The sequence below is a fragment of the Ovis canadensis genome, chromosome 5, assembly GCF_042477335.2.
Source record: "Ovis canadensis isolate MfBH-ARS-UI-01 breed Bighorn chromosome 5, ARS-UI_OviCan_v2, whole genome shotgun sequence".
Taxonomy (NCBI): Eukaryota; Metazoa; Chordata; class Mammalia; order Artiodactyla; family Bovidae; genus Ovis; species Ovis canadensis.
The window spans coordinates 96,809,750-96,827,825 of NC_091249.1; the positions used below are offsets into that span (position 1 = coordinate 96,809,750).

Below are 18,076 nucleotides of genomic sequence, written 5' to 3' on the forward strand. Positions count from 1 at the left end.
AGGCACCACGCTGACTTCCCCAGCTAAGGCCTGGGCAATGGCTGCTCTTCTCTTCTCTTTGCTACTGCCATCGGGGTAGGCCTCTCAAGGATCAAAGTAAGACCTGGCCAAGAGGTTTTCCAGATGAATATACCGCTCTGGCTGTGTTTGTTTTAACATGATCATGGGGTCAGTCTGTCTCAGAAGAGATCTGGCGGCACCCAATTCTCGGAGCTCTATCAATTCCAAAACAACCTGTTCATAGAGGTCAATGAGGGTTTTGTCTGGCAATTTCAGAGACTGTATAGCCTGTAAAACAGTATCCCAATGGCCACTATTAATGTCAGCCACAAAACTCTCAATGCTGTCCACTGTATTCAGAGACACAGTCGTCTCTTCCTGCAAGGTGGCTAGCGCCCGATGTAGACTGTTCTCCTTGAGGTACTGCATAATGAGCCGGATCACATCGGAGGACTCGATTTCGATCGACATAGCGCTGTCTTTCCGGGCGCAGGCCCCACTCCACCCATTCCTCACATTTAGCTGTCTTCCTGTATCTGTCTTTAACGAAAAGAATCAATAAAAATATCATCTAGATGAAGGTAGAGACATAAAACGTGGTCGACATTTACAACAGAGATCAATTACCAATAAAATTCCCTAGTTCTTTTTGTTTTATTTATAATCCAGATTCTCAGTTCTCCTTATCTTTTAAGCAGAGAGCCCCACTAAGAAGGTTCCGGGGGGCCGCTTGCATGACTGTGGTCAAGCTCACCCGGCCTGAGTCCTGCAGCTGCTTTCGGCTAAAAGCAATAAAGAGCAAGGTTGACTCCATGCTTCTAGAATACTGTGAGGCCATAAAAAAAAATATCAGGAAGGGGTTGGCATTCCAGCCCTTAAGCAACTTCTCTGTTATTTTATTTCACTGTTTCCTCCCTAATATTAATCTTTAAAAGATTTTTTAAAAATCAGAGCGGTTATATAAACGTTCCTCTCTATACTATTTTTTTAAACAGTAGCATCCCACTCCCTCCTCGGGTACAGGGACTATTCTTTTTTTTAAAATTCATACACATACTCAGAAATGGAACAATGGATTCTCAACACTTGATAAAAAGAGAAGTAAAATTATTATATGAACTCCTCAAATGACTGAATTATAGAGTTAGGGGCTGTGCTCTGCTCAGTCGTGTCTGACTCTTTGCAGTTCCATGAACTGTAGCCAGCCAGGCTCCTCTGTCCATGAGATTTTCCAAGAATACTGGAATGGGTTGCCATTTTCTACTCCAGGGGATCTTCTTGATCCAGGGATTGAACCAGTGTCTCTTAACTCCTGCATTGGCAGGCGCATTCTTTACCACTGTGCCACCTGGGAGGCCCTAGAGTTATGGGGCAAACGGGCAAGTATGAGACTAACTACATCTGCCACTAAGAAACTCAATGAAAGCCCCTCCAGTCAATCCAGTGGATGGACATTGCTTGACTGATAAAAGAGAAAATCTAATATGAGACTCTTCTAAGAAAATGAACTATATGTAGTACTGCAACGGTTGATTTCCTAAATCAGGTTAAAGCTGAAAGCCATTACAGAAACTCTCAAGATAAAGTTCTGATTACAGGAGTTTAACTCAGTGCAAGATTCCATGAGTCAAAGTAGCTATTTTTCTTACTACACTTAACAGGACACCTCCCTCTGCAGGCATGCAGAAGACATGTGAGGCTCTCAACTGGGAGAGACATAAAGTCCTGAGAAACGAGGACCCAGGGCAGTATTCCTATATATCTATTACTGGTGTTTGTCATGGATTCAATCAAAAATATAATGGCACAGGTATAGCTTCAATAAGTAACTTCACAGTCCCTCAAAAGGCTATGATGAACACAAACAGCTCCTTATGGTGAAGATCACCCTGAAAATCCCATTAGCCTACTGTAGAATGAGGCTGAAACCTGACAGTCTACATCCATCATACTACATTGAGGACAAGGATAATCAGTGCATGTTAAATGTAAGTCTACACATTCATAGACCAATGATGTAGGTAGGGAGGGAGTTAAGTAGGCAGTTAGGTAGCAGTGAGGACGGAGCAGAAAAAGAGAGAGAGAGAGGTGTGAATGAAAATGAGAAGAGGTGAGAAGTGTAGAGGGACAGAGGGAAAGGAGGGTGGTCAGGAAGAAAAGGGGAAATGTGATAAAATTAAATAATAAAAATACTTGCAAAAGGAAGATACAGATTTATGCTAAAGCTCAAGGATAATCTTCTGCTGACATATGATTACATAATTTGGTGTTTCTCCTTACTTTATATTATGAATTAGTACATGTTAATAATTAACTTTTTTATATTTAAGTTGCAAAAAATGTGGCTGATGATCAAGTGTTGAAGTGATGAAAAGAATTTAGCAACTAAGTTATGCATTTATGCCCACTCTCACTTCCGTTCAAGGTACTATTGGCAAACCTGGCAGCAGCAATCAGATAAGAAAAAGAATTAGGAGGTATCCAGTTTGGAAGGGAAGAGGTAAAATGTCATTATATGTAAATTATTTGATACTTTATATAGAAAACCCTGAAGATTCCACAGAAAAACTACTGCAACTGATAAACAAATTCAGCAAGATGGCAGGATACAAGATTAATATAAAGAAACCAGTTGTATTTCTTTATACCAATAATGAATTATCAGAAAAGGAATGTAAAAAAACATATACCTTTTAAAATCACAACCCCCAAAATATAATACATAAGAATAAACTTCACCAAGGAGTTGAAGGGCTTACAAAATGAGAACTATAAATTGTTAATAAAGCAAAGTGAAGAAGATTCAAAGAAATGAAAATATATCCCATGCTTCTGGTTTAGAATATTGTTAAAATGGCTATACTACCCAAAGCAATCTACAAATTTAATTTGACCCCTGTCAAAGTATCCAAGACTTTTTTCACAGAACTAGAATAAATGATACTAAAATTCATTTAGAACCATATACCCAGAATTGTCAAAGAAATCCTGAAGAAAAAGAATAGGAGGCATAACTCTCTCAGACTTCAGACAATATTACAAAGCTATAGTAATCAAAACACCATGATATTGACACAAAAACAGGTATATGGATCAATGGAGCAGAACAGACAGCCCAGCATAGACCCACATACCACATACCCACACACAGTCAATAAACCTTTAACAAAGATGGATAGATTATATAATGGGGAAAATACAATTTCTTCAGCAAGTGTTGTTGGTAAAGTTGCAACCTCGTGTAAATCAGTGAAATTTGAACATGCCATCTCACCATACACAAAAATAAACTCAAAGTGGTTAAAAGACTTAAACTAAAACACTACACCATAAAACTCCTAGAAGAGACCATAGGGAAAATATTCTCTGATAGAAATCATACCGATGTTTTCTCAGGTCAGTCTCCTAAGGCAATATAAATACAAACAAAATAAACAAATGGGATCTAATCACACTTACAAGATTTTGCACAACAAAGGAAACCATGAACAAAATGCAAAGACCACCTGTAGAATCAGAGAAAATGTTTGCAAGTGATGTGACAAAGGACTTAATCTCCAAAATATACAAACAGCTCATACAACTCAACAAGAACGAAAAAACAACTCAATCCAAAAATGGGCAGAAAACCTAAAGACATTTTTCCAAAGACATACAGATGGCCAACAGGCATATGAAAAAGATGCTCAGAATCACTAATTATTCGGTTCAGTTCAGTTGCTCAGTCATATCTGACTCTTTGCAACTCCATGAACTGCAGCACGCCAGGCCTCCCTGTCTATCACTAACTCCCAGAGTTCACCCAAACTCATGTGCATCGAGTCGGTGATGCCATTCACCCATCTCATCCTCTGTCGTCCCCTTCTCCTCCTACCCCCAATCCTCCCAGCATCAGGGCCTTTTCCAATGAGTCAACTCTTTGCATGAGGTGGCCAAAGTATTGGAATTTCAGCCTCAGCATCAGTCCTTCCAATGAACACCCGGGACTGGTCTCCTTTAGGATGGACTGGTTGGATCTCCTTGCAGTCCAAGGGACTCTCAAGAGTCTTCCCCAATACCACAGTTCAAAAGTATCAATCCTTCGGCACTCAGCTTTCTTCACAGTCCAAAGCTCACATCCATACGTGACCACTAGAAAAATCATAGCCTTGACTAGACAGACCTTTGTTGGCAAAGTAATATCTCTGCTTGTTAATATGCTATCTAGGTTGGTCATAACTTTCCTGCCAAGGGGCAAGCATCTTTTAATTTCATGGCTGCGGTCACCATCTGCAGTGATTTTGGAGCCCAAAAAAGTAAAATCTGACACTGTTTCCACTGTTTAACTATCTATTTCCCATGAAGTGATGGGACTGGATGCCATGATCTTCGTTTTCTGAATGTAGAGCTTTAAGCCAACTTTTTCACTCTCCTCTTGCACTTTCATCAAGAGGCTCTTTAGTTCCTCTTCACTTTCTGCCATAAGGGTGGTATCACCTGCATATCTGAGATTATTGATATTTCTCCCAGCAATCTTGATTCCAGCTGGTGTTTCCTCCAGCCCAGCGTTTCTCATGATGTACTCTGCATATAAATTAAATAAGCAGGGTGACATTATACAGCCTTGACGTACTCCTTTTCCTATTTGGAAGCAGTCTGTTGTTCCATGTCCAGTTCTAACTGTTGCTTCCTGACCTGCATACAGGTTTCTCAAGAGGCAGTTCAGGTGGTCTGGAATTCCCATCTCTTCCAGAATTTTCCACAATTTATTGTGATCCACACAGTCAAAGGCTTTGGCATAGTCACTAATTATTAGAGAAATGTAAATCAAAACTACAATGGGGTACCACCTCATAACATTCAAAATGGCCATGACTAAAAAGTCCAAAAATAACAAATGCTGGAGGAGAGAGTATGAGGAAAGGGAACCTTTCTACACCGTTGATAGGAAAGTACATTCTTGTGGCCACTGTGGAAAACACTATGGAATTTCCTCAGAAGACTAAACATAAAATTACCATGGGATCCAAGAATCCCATTCCTGAGCATATATTCAGGAAAAAACTAAAATTCAAAATGATACATGCACCCCCAACTTTGTAACAGCACTATTCATAACAGTGAAGCTATAGAAACAATGAAGTTTCCAAATAGGAAGATAGCTGGATAAAGAAAATGTGGTATGTGTGGATACACACACATATACATACATACACACACACACACACAATATGGAATGCTACTCAGCCATAAAAATGAATGAAATAACATTTACAGCAATATGGATGCAACTAGAAATTACCATACTAAGTCCAGTAAGTCAGAAAGAGAAAGACAAATAGCATATGATATCACTTCAATATGGAATCTAAAGATTGACACAAATGAACCTACCTATGAAACAAAAACACACTCATGGACACAGAGAACAGACTGGTTGCCACATGGAGGGGTTTGGGGGAAGGATAGAGTGGGAGGTTCGGGTTACCAAATGTAAGCTTTTACATAGAATGAATAAACAACAAGGTCCTTCTATATAGCACATAGAACTATATTCAATATCCTAATATAAACCACAATGGGAAATAACATTTTTAAAAGAATGTATATATGTATAATTAAATCATTTTGCTATATAGCAAACATTAACACAATATTATAAATAACTATACTTCAGTTTAAAAAACTGTACATTTCACTTGCTTAAACACCAAAATTTCTTCTGACTTGACAATTAACATAATTCACCTTTTGAAATTAGGGTTGAAAGGAATTCAGTTTTTGATAGAGAAGAAAGTTAAGATAAAAAGTGATTTAAGTAAAATATTAATCAAGATTTCAACTAATAAATACATGCATTAACACATTCTATTTATTAACTTCAAAGTAACAAACTAATAATAAACTAGATAGAATAAAACAAAATCAGCACAATGCTCTTAAGTCCTCATCCTTTTAGAGAGGAATAAGATAAATATATTTTTATAAATGGAAATAAATACTGTTTTTATAGGGACTTTTAAAGATAAATTATCACATGCATTGGTTGGGAAGATCCCCTGGAGAAGGAAATGGCAACCCACTCCAGTACTCTTGCCTGGAAAATCTCATGGACAGAGGAACCTGGTGGACTGCAGTCCATGGGGTCGCAAAGAGTCGGGCATGACTGAGCGACCAACACACATTCAGAAACCATTAAAATTCAATAGTGAAATAATTATAAACTTAGAGAATATCACTAAATAATATATTACTTATATATGAAAATTGAAAATTATGTTTGATAAGTAAGATAATAAAAAGTAAATCCATAGCTTCCTAGGGAGGGACAAAAGGAACTATTTTCTCCCACCTTATACCACGGGTATAAGATTAACATTTCATTGACAAATATTTTAGAAAAGTAGTTCCAAGAAATGACAAAGTAATTATGATTTCCATAACAACAAACAAACACAAAGACCAAAAATATAAACACAATAGAAGAGTTACTTCACATTGAAAGATTGTTTCTGCACCAAAGAGTAAATAGAAACTAATTTTTTTTAGGGCATTATCTTATGATAAAATTTTGCTTTTCATTTTTTGTTTTTCAATTTTTGAAGCTTATACTCTTCATTATTCAATAGGATCACAAACCTCAGGTTAAATGAATAATAAAGTGCTATACTAAAATCCATAAATATTATACTGATATATTCTATTTCCTGTAATAACACACACAATAGGAAAAAGGTATCAACACATAATTCTCCCTCAAACACTGATTTAGAAACATCAGTAATTTATTAGATTCAAAGTTCTTATTTGGAAGAATTTCTTAATGCTCCCTGATGGAAGATACAGAAACCAAAGTTATCTGGGATATAACCTTTAAGTGTTCAGGGAAATGGAGCAACTGCCATGACTTAAAAAGTGCAATAATTATACAGTGTATTTCTTCCTGACCAGGAGAATAGAAGCAGTATCAGTAGACACTGAATTTCTTTCATCTTTTCATGTAAGAATGGTGCTCTTGTACAGTGGCCATGTGGGATGAATGAAATATTTTATCCTTCAAATAATGCAACTAAAAAGAGGGAAGATTTTTTTTTCCTACAGTACAAGAAACCAAGTTCTAGCACCTTCTTTACTGTAAATTTACCAAAACATCCTCATTCAGAATTTGCTAACAATGTGCCCCAATTCACTCTGCCTTTTCAATCTTTGGTTTTCAATTTCCTCCCTGTCCTTTCAGTTATATACTTATTAATTTGAAAAATATTTATTTTATGTGCTGGGATGTATTTTATGCGCTGGGAAAAAATAGTGAAAACGTACCTGTTTCCTACATCCATTGAGCTTGAAGTCTCATTATGATGAAATCTCAATCTTTTGTAATGAGACCCTTACAGGTTTTGAAAATTTATTTAGATTTATTTATGTTTTGCCTCAAATATCATCTTCTAAGACTTCTCTGGTGGCTCAGATGGTAAAGCATCTGTCTACAATGCAGGAGACCTGGGTTCAATCCCTGGTTGGGAAGATCCCCTGGAGAAGAATATGGCAATCCACTTCAGGACTACTGCCTGGAAAATCCTATGGACAGAGGAGCCTGGTAGGCTACAGTCCACGGGGTTGTGAAAAGTCGGACATGACTGAGCGACTTCACTATATCATCTTCTAAATGTATTCCTAAAATGATCTCTTCTTTATTAATAAAATTTTATTGAGGCAACACTAGTTTCAAACATTATGTACGTCTCACATACACAACATTATAATTTGACTCTGTACTATACAATACTGTGTCTCACCACCAAATGTCTAGCTTCCATCCATCACCATACTATCGATCCCCTTCTCCCACTTCCTCTCTACATTTCACCTCTCCAATTCCCCTCCAGGAATCACCAATCTGTTCTTATATTTATGTTTTTGTTTTGTTTTTGTTCATTTATTCTAGTCTTTTTTTATTCCCCGTTTGAGAGAAAATACACAATATTTGTCTTTGACTTCTTTCACTTGGCGTAATATCCTCAAGGTCTATCCGTACAGTCACAAGTAGCAAGATTTAATCCTTTTTATGGCTAAGCAGTACTGCATTGTTTATTTATACAGTAAGTCCTCTACAGTCAAACAAGTTCTGAATTCCAAGAGTGCATTGCTAAGTCCAGTTTGTTCATAAGCCCAACAAAGTTAGTCTGTGTTCCCAAATCATACAATTAGCTATGTAGTATTGTCGTATAATAGGTTTACAATAGTTTGCACACAAATATATAAAACATAAACAAAAACAAAAAACAAAGATAACATTTTCAATCTTATTGTACAGTATTCTAAAAAGTACAGTAGTATCAGCTACATCACTGCTGCTTTTACACCTGCTTCTGGATATTCTTGAATAAAGATACTTCACTACTGTACTCTACAGTACAGTAGAAAGTAAAGTACACAGAAGCAAAACCGCTTGCAGAGGATGCATGCGGAGGAGACACTTGCAGAGGTGACGATGGTATGTGGGACACACTACTAACGTACGTGATTGGGCATACAAGCACAAGTTTCCATCTTCAAGGTTTGTATGGAGAATACTTACTGTGTATACAGATATCACATGCTAATCTATTCATGTTGGGCACTTACGCTGCTTCCACATCTGGTGATTGCAAACAACACAGTGATGAACATGGGGTGGGGGGAGCATGTCTTTTCAAGTTAGTATTTTCATATTCTTTGAATAAATACTCATCGGTGGGAAAGCTGAGAAGTACTTAGTAGTTCTGTTCTTAATTTGAGGAATCTCCATATTGTTTTCCATACTAGCTGTACCAATTTACATTCCCACCAACACTCTAACACTTGGTATTTCTTATCCTTTTGATAATGGTCATTCTGACCGGTGTGAAGGGATAGCTCATTGTAGTTTTAATTTGCATTTCTCTGATGATTAATGATGTTATACATCTTTTCATGTCCTGTTGGCCATCTGCATATCTTCTTTGGAAAAAATTCTATTCACATTCCCTGCCCATTTTTTAATAGGATTATTTTTTGTTAAGTCATATAAGTTCTGACAGAATGTGGTCCACTGGAGAAGGGAATGGCAAACCACTTCAGTATTCTTGCCTTGAGAACCCCCATGAACAGTATGAAAAGGCAAAATATAGGATACCAAAAGAGGAACTCCCCAGGTCAGTAGGTGCCCAATATGCTATGGAGATCAGTGAAGAAATAACTCCAGAAAGAATGAAGGGATGGAGCCAAAGCAAAACCAATACCCAGCTGTGGATGTGACTGGTGATAGAAGCAAGGTCAGATGCTGTAAAGAGCAATATTGCATAGGAACCTGGATTGTCAGGTCCATGAATCAAGGCAAATTGGAAGTGGTCAAACAAGAGATGGCAAGAGTGAACATTAACATTCTAGGGATCAGCAAACTAAAATGGACTGGAATGGGTGAATTTAACTCAGATGACTATTATATCTACTACTGCAGGAAGGACTCCCTCAGAAGAAATGGAGTAGCCATCATGGTCAATAAAAGAGTCTGAAATGCAGTACTTGGATGCAATCTCAAAAATGACAGAATGATCTCTGTTCGTCTCCAAGGCAAACCATTGAATATCACAGTAATCCAAGTCTATGCCCCAACCAGTAACACTAAAGAAGCTGAAGTTGAACGGTTCTATGAAGACCTACAAGACCTTTTAGAACGAATACCCAAAAAAGATATCCTTTTCATTATAGGGGACTGGAATGCAAAAGTAGGAAGTCAAGAAACACCTGGAGTAACAGGCAAACTTGGCCTTGGAATGCAGAATGAAGCAGGGCAAAGACTAATAGAGTTTTGCCAAGAAAATGCACTGGTCATAGCAAACACCCTCTTCCAACAACACAAGAGAAGACTCTACACATGGAATCACCAGATGGCCAACACTGACATCACATTGATTATATTCTATGCAGCCAAAGATGGAGAAGCTCTATACAGTCCACAAAAACAAGACCAGGAGCTGACTGTGGCTCAGATCATGAACTCCTTATTACCAAATTCAGACTCAAACTGAAGAAAGCAGGGAAAACCGCTAGACCATTCAGATATGACCTAAATCAAATCCCTTATGATTATACAGTGGAAGTGAGAAATAGATTTAAGGGTCTAGATCTGATAGATAGAGTGCCTGATGAACTATGGAATGAGGTTTGTGACATTGTACAGGAGACAGGGATCAAGACCATCCCCATGGAAAAGAAATGCAAAAAAGCAAAATGGCTGCCTGGGGAAGCCTTACAAATAGCTGTGAAAAGAAGAAAAGTGAAAAGCAAAGGAGAAAAGGAAAGATATAAGCATCTGAATGCAGAGTTCCAGAGAATAGCAAGAAGAGATTAGAAAGCCTTCTTCAGTGATCAATGCAAAGAAATAGAGGAAAACAACAGAATGGGAAAGACTAGAGATCTCTTCAAGAAAATTAGAGATACCAAGGGAACATTTCATGCAAAGATGGGCTCAATAAAGGACAGAAATGGTATGGACCTAACAGAAGCAGAAGATATTAAGAAGAGGTGGCAAGAATACACAGAAGAACTGTACTAAAAAGATCTTCACGACCCAGATAATCATGATGGTGTGATTACTCATCTAGAGCTAGACATCCTGGAATGTGAAGTCAAGTGGGCCTTAGAAAGCATCCCTAGGAACAAAGCTAGTGGAGGTGATGGAATTCCAGTTGAGCTATTTCAAATCCTGAAAGATGATGCTGTGAAAGTGATGCACTCAATATGCCAGCAAATTTGGAAAACTCAGTGGTGGCCACAGGACTGGAAAAGGTCAGTTTTTATTCCAATTCCAAAGAAAGGCAATGCCAAAGAATGCTCAAACTACGGCACAATTGCACTCATCTCACAGACTAGTAAAGTAATGCTCAAAATTCTCCAAGCCAGGCTTCAGCAATATGTGAGCCGTGAACTTCCTGATGTTCAAGCTGGTTTTAGAAAAGGCAGAGATCAAATTGCCAGCATCCACTGGATCATGGAAAAAAGCAACAGAGTTCCAGAAAAACATTTATTTTTGCTTTACTGACTATGCCAAAGCCTTTGACTGTGTGGATCACAATAAACTGTGGAAAATTCTGAAAGAGACGTAAATACCAGACCACCTGACCTGCCTCTTGAGAAATCTGTATGCAGGTCACGAAGCAACAGTTAGAACTGGACATGGAACAACAGACTGCTTCCAAATAGGAAAAGGAGTACGTCGAGGCTGTATATTGTCACCCTGCTTATTTAACTTCTATGCAGAGTACATCATGAGAAACGCTGGACTGGAAGAAGCACAAGCTGGAATCAAGATTGCCGGGAGAAGTATCAATAACCTCAGATATGCAGATAACACCACCCGTACGGCAGAAATTGAAGAGGAACTAAAAAGCCTCTTGATGAAAGTGAAAGAGGGGAGCGAAAAGTTGGCTTAAAGCTCAACATTCAGAAAACGAAGATCATGGCTTCCAGTCCCATCACTTCATGGGAAATAGATGGGGAAACAGTGGAAACAGTGTCAGACTTTATTTTGGGGGACTCCAAAATCACTGCAGATGGTGATTATAGCCATGAAATTAAAAGACACTTACTCCTTGGAAGAAAAGTTATGACCAACCTAGATAATATATTGAAAAGCAGAGACATTACTTTGCCGACTAAGATCCGTCTAGTCAAGGCTATGGTTTTTCCTGTGGTCACGTATGGATGTAAGAGTTGGACTGTGAAGAAGGCTGAGCGCCAAAGAATTGATGCTTTTGAACTGTGGTGTTGGAGAGGACTCTTGAGAGTCCCTTGGACTGCAAGGAGATCCAACCAGTCCATTCTGAAGGAGATCAGCCCTGGGATTTCTTTGGAAGGAATGATGCTAAAACTGAAACTCCAATACTTTGGCCACCTCATGCAAAGAGTTGACTCATTGGAAAAGACTCTGATGCTGGGAAGGATTGGGGGCAGGAGGAGAAGGGGACCACCGAGGATGAGATGGCTGGATGGCATCACCGACTCGATGAACGTGAGTCTGAGTGAACTCTGGGAGATGGTGATGGACAGGGAGGCCTGGCATGCTGTGATTCATGGGGTCGCAAAGAGTTGGACACGACTGAGCAACTGAACTGAAAACCAATGTCAAAGAGAGCGCTATCTTTTCTTCTATGCGTTATGTGGTTCCAGGAATTATATTCACACTTTTGATCCATTTTGAGTAAATGTTTATATATGGTATGAAATAGTGGTCCAGTTCATTCTTTGGTATGTGGTTGTCTAGTTTCCCTAACAACATTTATTGAAAAGACATTTCTTTCTCCTTTGTATTTCCTTGGTTTTTTTGTTGTGAATTAGTTGTCTATGCAAGCGTGGATTTATTTCTGGTATCTCAATTCTGCTTCATACTCTAAATCTGTTTTTCTGCCAATCCAATCATCTTTTCTTTTAAATTCTCCCTCAACAGACATTGGTCATTTGTTTATGATTCTAACTAATCATTGTTTAGTATTTAATTCACATGCCTTTTTTTGTGCAATAAGATTTTAAACTAAATTGTAGTCAGAGGGCTTAAATGGTTTCCTACTTTACTTTCCATGTCAGAAAAAATAACTGGCAGATAAAATTAATATAAATTTACATAAAGTAATTCTTACTACTTTTCATTGTAATATTCATTCTTGATTCTCTCAGTTATACCAAAATTAAGGAGAGGTCTTGTAATTTCCTGGTAAGTGGATTTCACAGGGAGAACTTCCTAAGTGCAAATACCAGCAATATATCAGCTCTATGAGGTGTTTGGAGTGAGAAGTTATGATTAAAAGACATGCCACAGGTGAGGAGTACCTTAAGGAAAGTGCATTGTGTAATCACAGCCTCGTCCTTAGCATTTATTGACTCTGTAAGCAGAAAGTCATTCACCACTCATAGTCTCAATGTAAAAGGAGCTTTCAGCACAATAATAATCTTCCACCTTAACACAAAGTCAAGTAATCATGAATTCATTCTCTGAGATATGGTTGTCCAGCATAGCATGTCAATTAAGAGTTGGACTCACTATGAAGAGTTGAATCTTGTTCCTGCTCTCACTAAATGGTTGGGAACAAAATGGTTTTCTCTTCTCTAAACTTCAGCATTTTTTTCCCCAGAAAAATGAGAATAATAATGCTACCTACCTCAGAGAGGGTCTTCCCTCATAGCTCAGTTGGTAAAGAATCTGCCTGCAATGCAAGAGACCCAGGTTCACTTCCTGAGTCCAGAAGATCCCCTGGAGAAGGAAGTGGTAATCCACTCCAGTATTCTTGCCTGGAAAATCCCATGGACAGAGGAGCCTGGCGGGCTACAGTCCATGGGGTCAAAAGAGTCGGACACAACTGAGAGACTAAACCACCACCACCATTTCGGAGAGAGTCTGAGCATTAACGAGAAGATGCACGTATAATGCAGCTTGGAACTCATAAGTAAGCCCCTGGTAACTAACAGCCCTTACCACGCTCACATGACACATTTCCAGGGGTTATGCTGGGGGCTGATTCGTTTGGGGATATTTTACCTCCAGAATCTGTCAAACTGGACATTTTCAGATATATTTACACTATAACCAGTAACTATCTTGCAGTATAAACCTATCTAGCATGTACAAAATTACTTCACTGTAAAAACAGTATCGGTGACTGGCACTTCGATGTCGAACCACCAGCAGTCCTAACTGGCTGATCCTCAAGAAGGTTTAATAGTTAAAGTAAATGATGTGACATTTAGTGATCAATGCCGATCAATTTAAGAAATAAATTATCTTGATTTTTTAAAAAGTTGAATCCATGACAAAAGTCCTCCTGAGTGGGAGAAAATAGAACATGGGTGAGGGAAGAAATCAAGTTAAGTTAAAGTTATGCAAAATATCTTAACAAATGAATGTGGACAGATAACCCTAATTTTACCTGCCTTGCAAGACCTAAGTAAATCATCCAGTCAGCCCAGCCACTGGGGCAATGGGACTTCTCCTACTTTAATCCAGTTGAGTTTCTGATGAAGCTTAGCTCTGGACTCAGAGATGCGGTAACTCTCACAGAGGCTAACTGGCTCATGTCTTTCCTCCTCTGAAGTACCAGCTAAAGCTTGGCATCTTTAAAGTGATGCTGTAGTAAAGGAAAACCTAATGGTGACGGTTCCTTGCACCAGTTTACCTTGTCCATATTATTTTACTATCTTCTTTCATTTTATATTCATACACAAGAGGCTTTGACTTGATCTTTTGTCTTCCTTTAAGAATAGTGTATTTGAAAGCAAAGCAGGAGTACAATTTACAGTTTATTATTCTATTTTTCTGGCAATTATGCAATTCTAACAAAAGCTAGATATCCTTTTTTAAAAGGAATCTCATTTTCTTGATAATTCTAAATATAATAATAGTATTTCAACAAATCCTTCACAGTAATTTTTTTAGTCTTTTAGTTTACACATTGATCATTTCCATTTCTATTACTCCCTATCACTTAAGTCACTTTATATTTTATGCCCTTCATTTGCGATTTTTGTCTATATCTTCTTTTGGCAGAGCCATCTATGTTCAGTCACAATTTTCTTATCTATTCTACACAGGCCATTCTCCACAATCCATTCTAGATAATCTCTTTGTCTACATTAAAAAATTCTTCAAATGTTACAATTCACCTTTCTTTCTCTAGTAAGGGTTTTGCAGTTTAATTTGTCCCTGCTTTCGAGACCTGCTCCTCATTCCTCTTTCTGACCTCCTGTCACTAGAATCTCCTTTCTTTTCATTTTCTTTTTACTAGCATCATTATATCCCCTGATTTACCCCAAGCTATGTCTTCTTTTATGGTGTGGTATCTATCTGTACTGGAAGGGAAGCCCTAACCCAGACACAGACTGTGTTAAGTACTGCCATTCCTTAGAAGGCACGTGCAGAACAGCTATTTTGAGTCATCCCTTAAATAATAGTCTAAAGATATTTAAAAATAGAAAACAAATAACTAACAACTTGACTTCTAACTCAAAGCACACAGAATCAAATGGAGACCATAACTTGTAAATAAATAATTACAATACCAGTGGTATCAACTGTTACAAACAAGAAAGTGGTGTATGCCTTGGGAAGGAAGTGGAAGAAATGGGTATGGAATATTTGAACTGACTTACAGAAGCCTTAATGAATGGGTATGAAATCACAGGAACTGGGCATTTGAGATAGTGGGACCAGCACATTCAAAAGTAAAGAAGAAAAAAACAAACAACAAAGAAGTGTGAAAAACAGCTTCATGTGTTTAGGTCTTTGTGTAGTTGAAGAACACGAAGACAGAAGATGAGACTGGAAAAGTCAATGGGGATCAGAAAAGTCACATATGTGATGCTTACGACTGAGATTTATCCCTGTGCACTATGGTCTGTCATGGAAGGATTTCAGGAAGAGGGGAGAGCTGTACTGTGAAGGCACAGTGTGGAGACTGGGTTAATGGGATTGAAACATGGTTCAGAATTAAGAAGCCAGTTATCACAGCAATGCACAGAAGTCATAATAAGAGTCTGAACCAAGGTGGTGAGAGTCGTGATAGAAATAAGGTGAAATATAACTAGTTTTTATAGAAAGGGCATTGAAACAGACCAGTAACCATGACAGGGGAAAGAGAGAGAGTGGAAAAGGTGGTTCATAAAGAATCCTTGGACTCAGGCTTGATTCACGAAGTGGATGACAGTTTCTTTAATTTAGATATATTTAATCCATAATTAAGTTGCATGCGTGCTTGCTGAGTCACTTCAGTCATGTCTGACTTTTGTGACCCTATGGACTGTATCCCACCAGGTTCCTCTGTCCATGGGATTCTCCAGGCAAGAATATTGGAGTGGGTTTCCTGCCCTCTCCTCCAGTGGACCTTTCTGACCCAGGGATCGAACCTGCATCTCCTGCAGCTCCTGCATTGCAGGCAGATTCTTTGCCACTTAACCACCAGGGAAGCCCATAATTAAGCTGCTGCTGCTAAGTCGCTTCAGTCGTGTCCGACTCTGTGCGACCCCATAGATGACAGCCCACCAGGCTCCGCCGTCCCTGGGATTCTCCAAGCAAGAATACTGGAGTGGGGTGCATTGCCTTCTCCATAATTAAGCTGAGAGAATACTAAATATTACTATAAAAATATCAGTGTTCTGTAGCTTTATTTCTCTGGTGCTGGAGAAGACTCCTGAGAGTCCTTTGGACAGCGAGGAGATCAAACCAGTCAACTGTCAAGGAAGTCAACCCTGAAGACTCATTGGAAGGACTTCCCCTGAACCTGAAGCTCCAATACTTTGACAACCTAGTGTGAACAGTCAGCTCACTGGAAAAGTCCTTGATGCTGGGAAAGATTGAGGGCAAAAGGAGAAGAGGACATAAGAGGATGAGATGGCTGGACGGCATCAATGATGCAATGGACATGAACCTGGGCAAGCTCCAGGAGATGGTGAAGGACAGGGAGGCCTGGTGTGCTGTAGTCCATGGGGTTGCAAAGAGGCAGACACAACTGGGTGCCTGAACAACATAATACAATTAAAGTTTCAAAACAAAATGCAAGAACATATTGTCCCTATTCTCCCTTGAAGTGAAACAATATCTCAAAACTCTAAGATAAATGGAAAAAAAAAAATCTTTGAAGTTTAAGGAACTTGCTCAATGTCACTTGCTAATAAATAACAGGGCGGGAATCCAACCAAGTTGTTGCCTAGGTTGGGGTAGGTCTTTTAATCATAGGGACTCCATACAGTTTCACAGGTTGTTAATGCCACGAGAGTGCCCAAACAAGCAACCAGAGGAGGGTTGAATTCCAGCTTATGTTCCATTGGCTTAGTCTTGTGCACTGACCAAGCCTGCATACAGCACTTTAAAGAGATGTCCTTTCCTCATTCGTAGAAAAGTCCTCTGAGAACCAAGTTATGTATCCTGAGAACTCTGTCTTCTTGGAGGGGTGAATTGTTTCAACTTGCACAAAGGTACCAAAGCCACCTATGGTCTTGAGGTGGCTCATAATCCATTGCATTTTAAGAACATTCTCTACCTAGGTATACACTGATCTGCTTTGGCAAAGAGTACAGGGAAACTATCCCCAAACTGGCAGCAAGCAGGGAGTGGGTGGAATTTATTCTGAATTTATATATAACAAAGTTTGGTGTTGGAAATTTCCTGCATTTGGTAGCCACATCTCCAAATTAGAGACCAAAGGCAGCTAATAATAAAATTGTTGTTTTTCTAGCACGACTGCAATTAATTACCTCATACATATATAAGTGTGTATATGTATGTGCATATATATACACACACTAGTGGAAAAAGTAGTAAGACATCACACTGAGGGCTTGGCTCCAGAGCACATACAACATAGATTATGATTCCGAAATAACAAAGAATAGAACCCCCTTTTCTGGCACTAGATAAATTTTATTTTATACCACCTGCAAATTTGGGACTCAATGACTATATTCAGGCTGACCTTCAATATTTTACATAACCATTTTTGGTCATGGTAAATGGTGTATCATAATCAGGAAAGTGATTTCTATAATGATGCAAATATTTCATTTTTACTATAGAACTATAATATTCAATTCCATACTGAATTAGAAATCATAATGATATGTGTCACTATGCAAAGGTCATGAAGTTGTCCTTTTTTGTACCATAATAAAGTATAAAGCTATTATTCATCGACTTGAAAAGACTATATTTTCCTTTCTTGTTGCATCAATCATCCATGCTTCTCTGAAGTTTCTTAACTATTAAATACTAATCTACATACTTAGATATATACATATAATGGTCAAATAATTGGATCAGCTCAGTTTAATCGCTCAGTCATGTCTGACTCTTTGCAACCCCATGAATCGCAGCACGCCAGGCCTCCCTGTCCATCACCAACTCCCGGAGTTCACTCAGACTCGAGTCAGTGATGCCATCCAGCCATCTCATCCTCGGTCGTCCCCTTCTCCTCCTGCCCCCAATCCCTCCCAGCATCAGAGTCTTTTCCAATGAGTCAACTCTTCGCATGAGGTGGCCAAAGTATTGGAGTTTCAGCTTTAGCATCATTCCTTCCAAAGAAATCCCAGGGCTGAT

The 18,076-nt window shown here is 38.7% G+C and overlaps 1 protein-coding gene and 1 pseudogene across 2 annotated transcripts in view; both read right to left on the minus strand.

Annotated features, from left to right (window-relative positions):
• The window catches only part of EDIL3 (EGF like repeats and discoidin domains 3), a 476,676-nt gene that overhangs the window by 416,059 nt on the left and 42,541 nt on the right, over nucleotides 1-18,076 (minus strand). The gene's annotated exons all lie outside the window — the stretch shown is intronic.
• On the minus strand, nucleotides 85-471 carry LOC138931541 (WD40 repeat-containing protein SMU1 pseudogene; annotated as a pseudogene).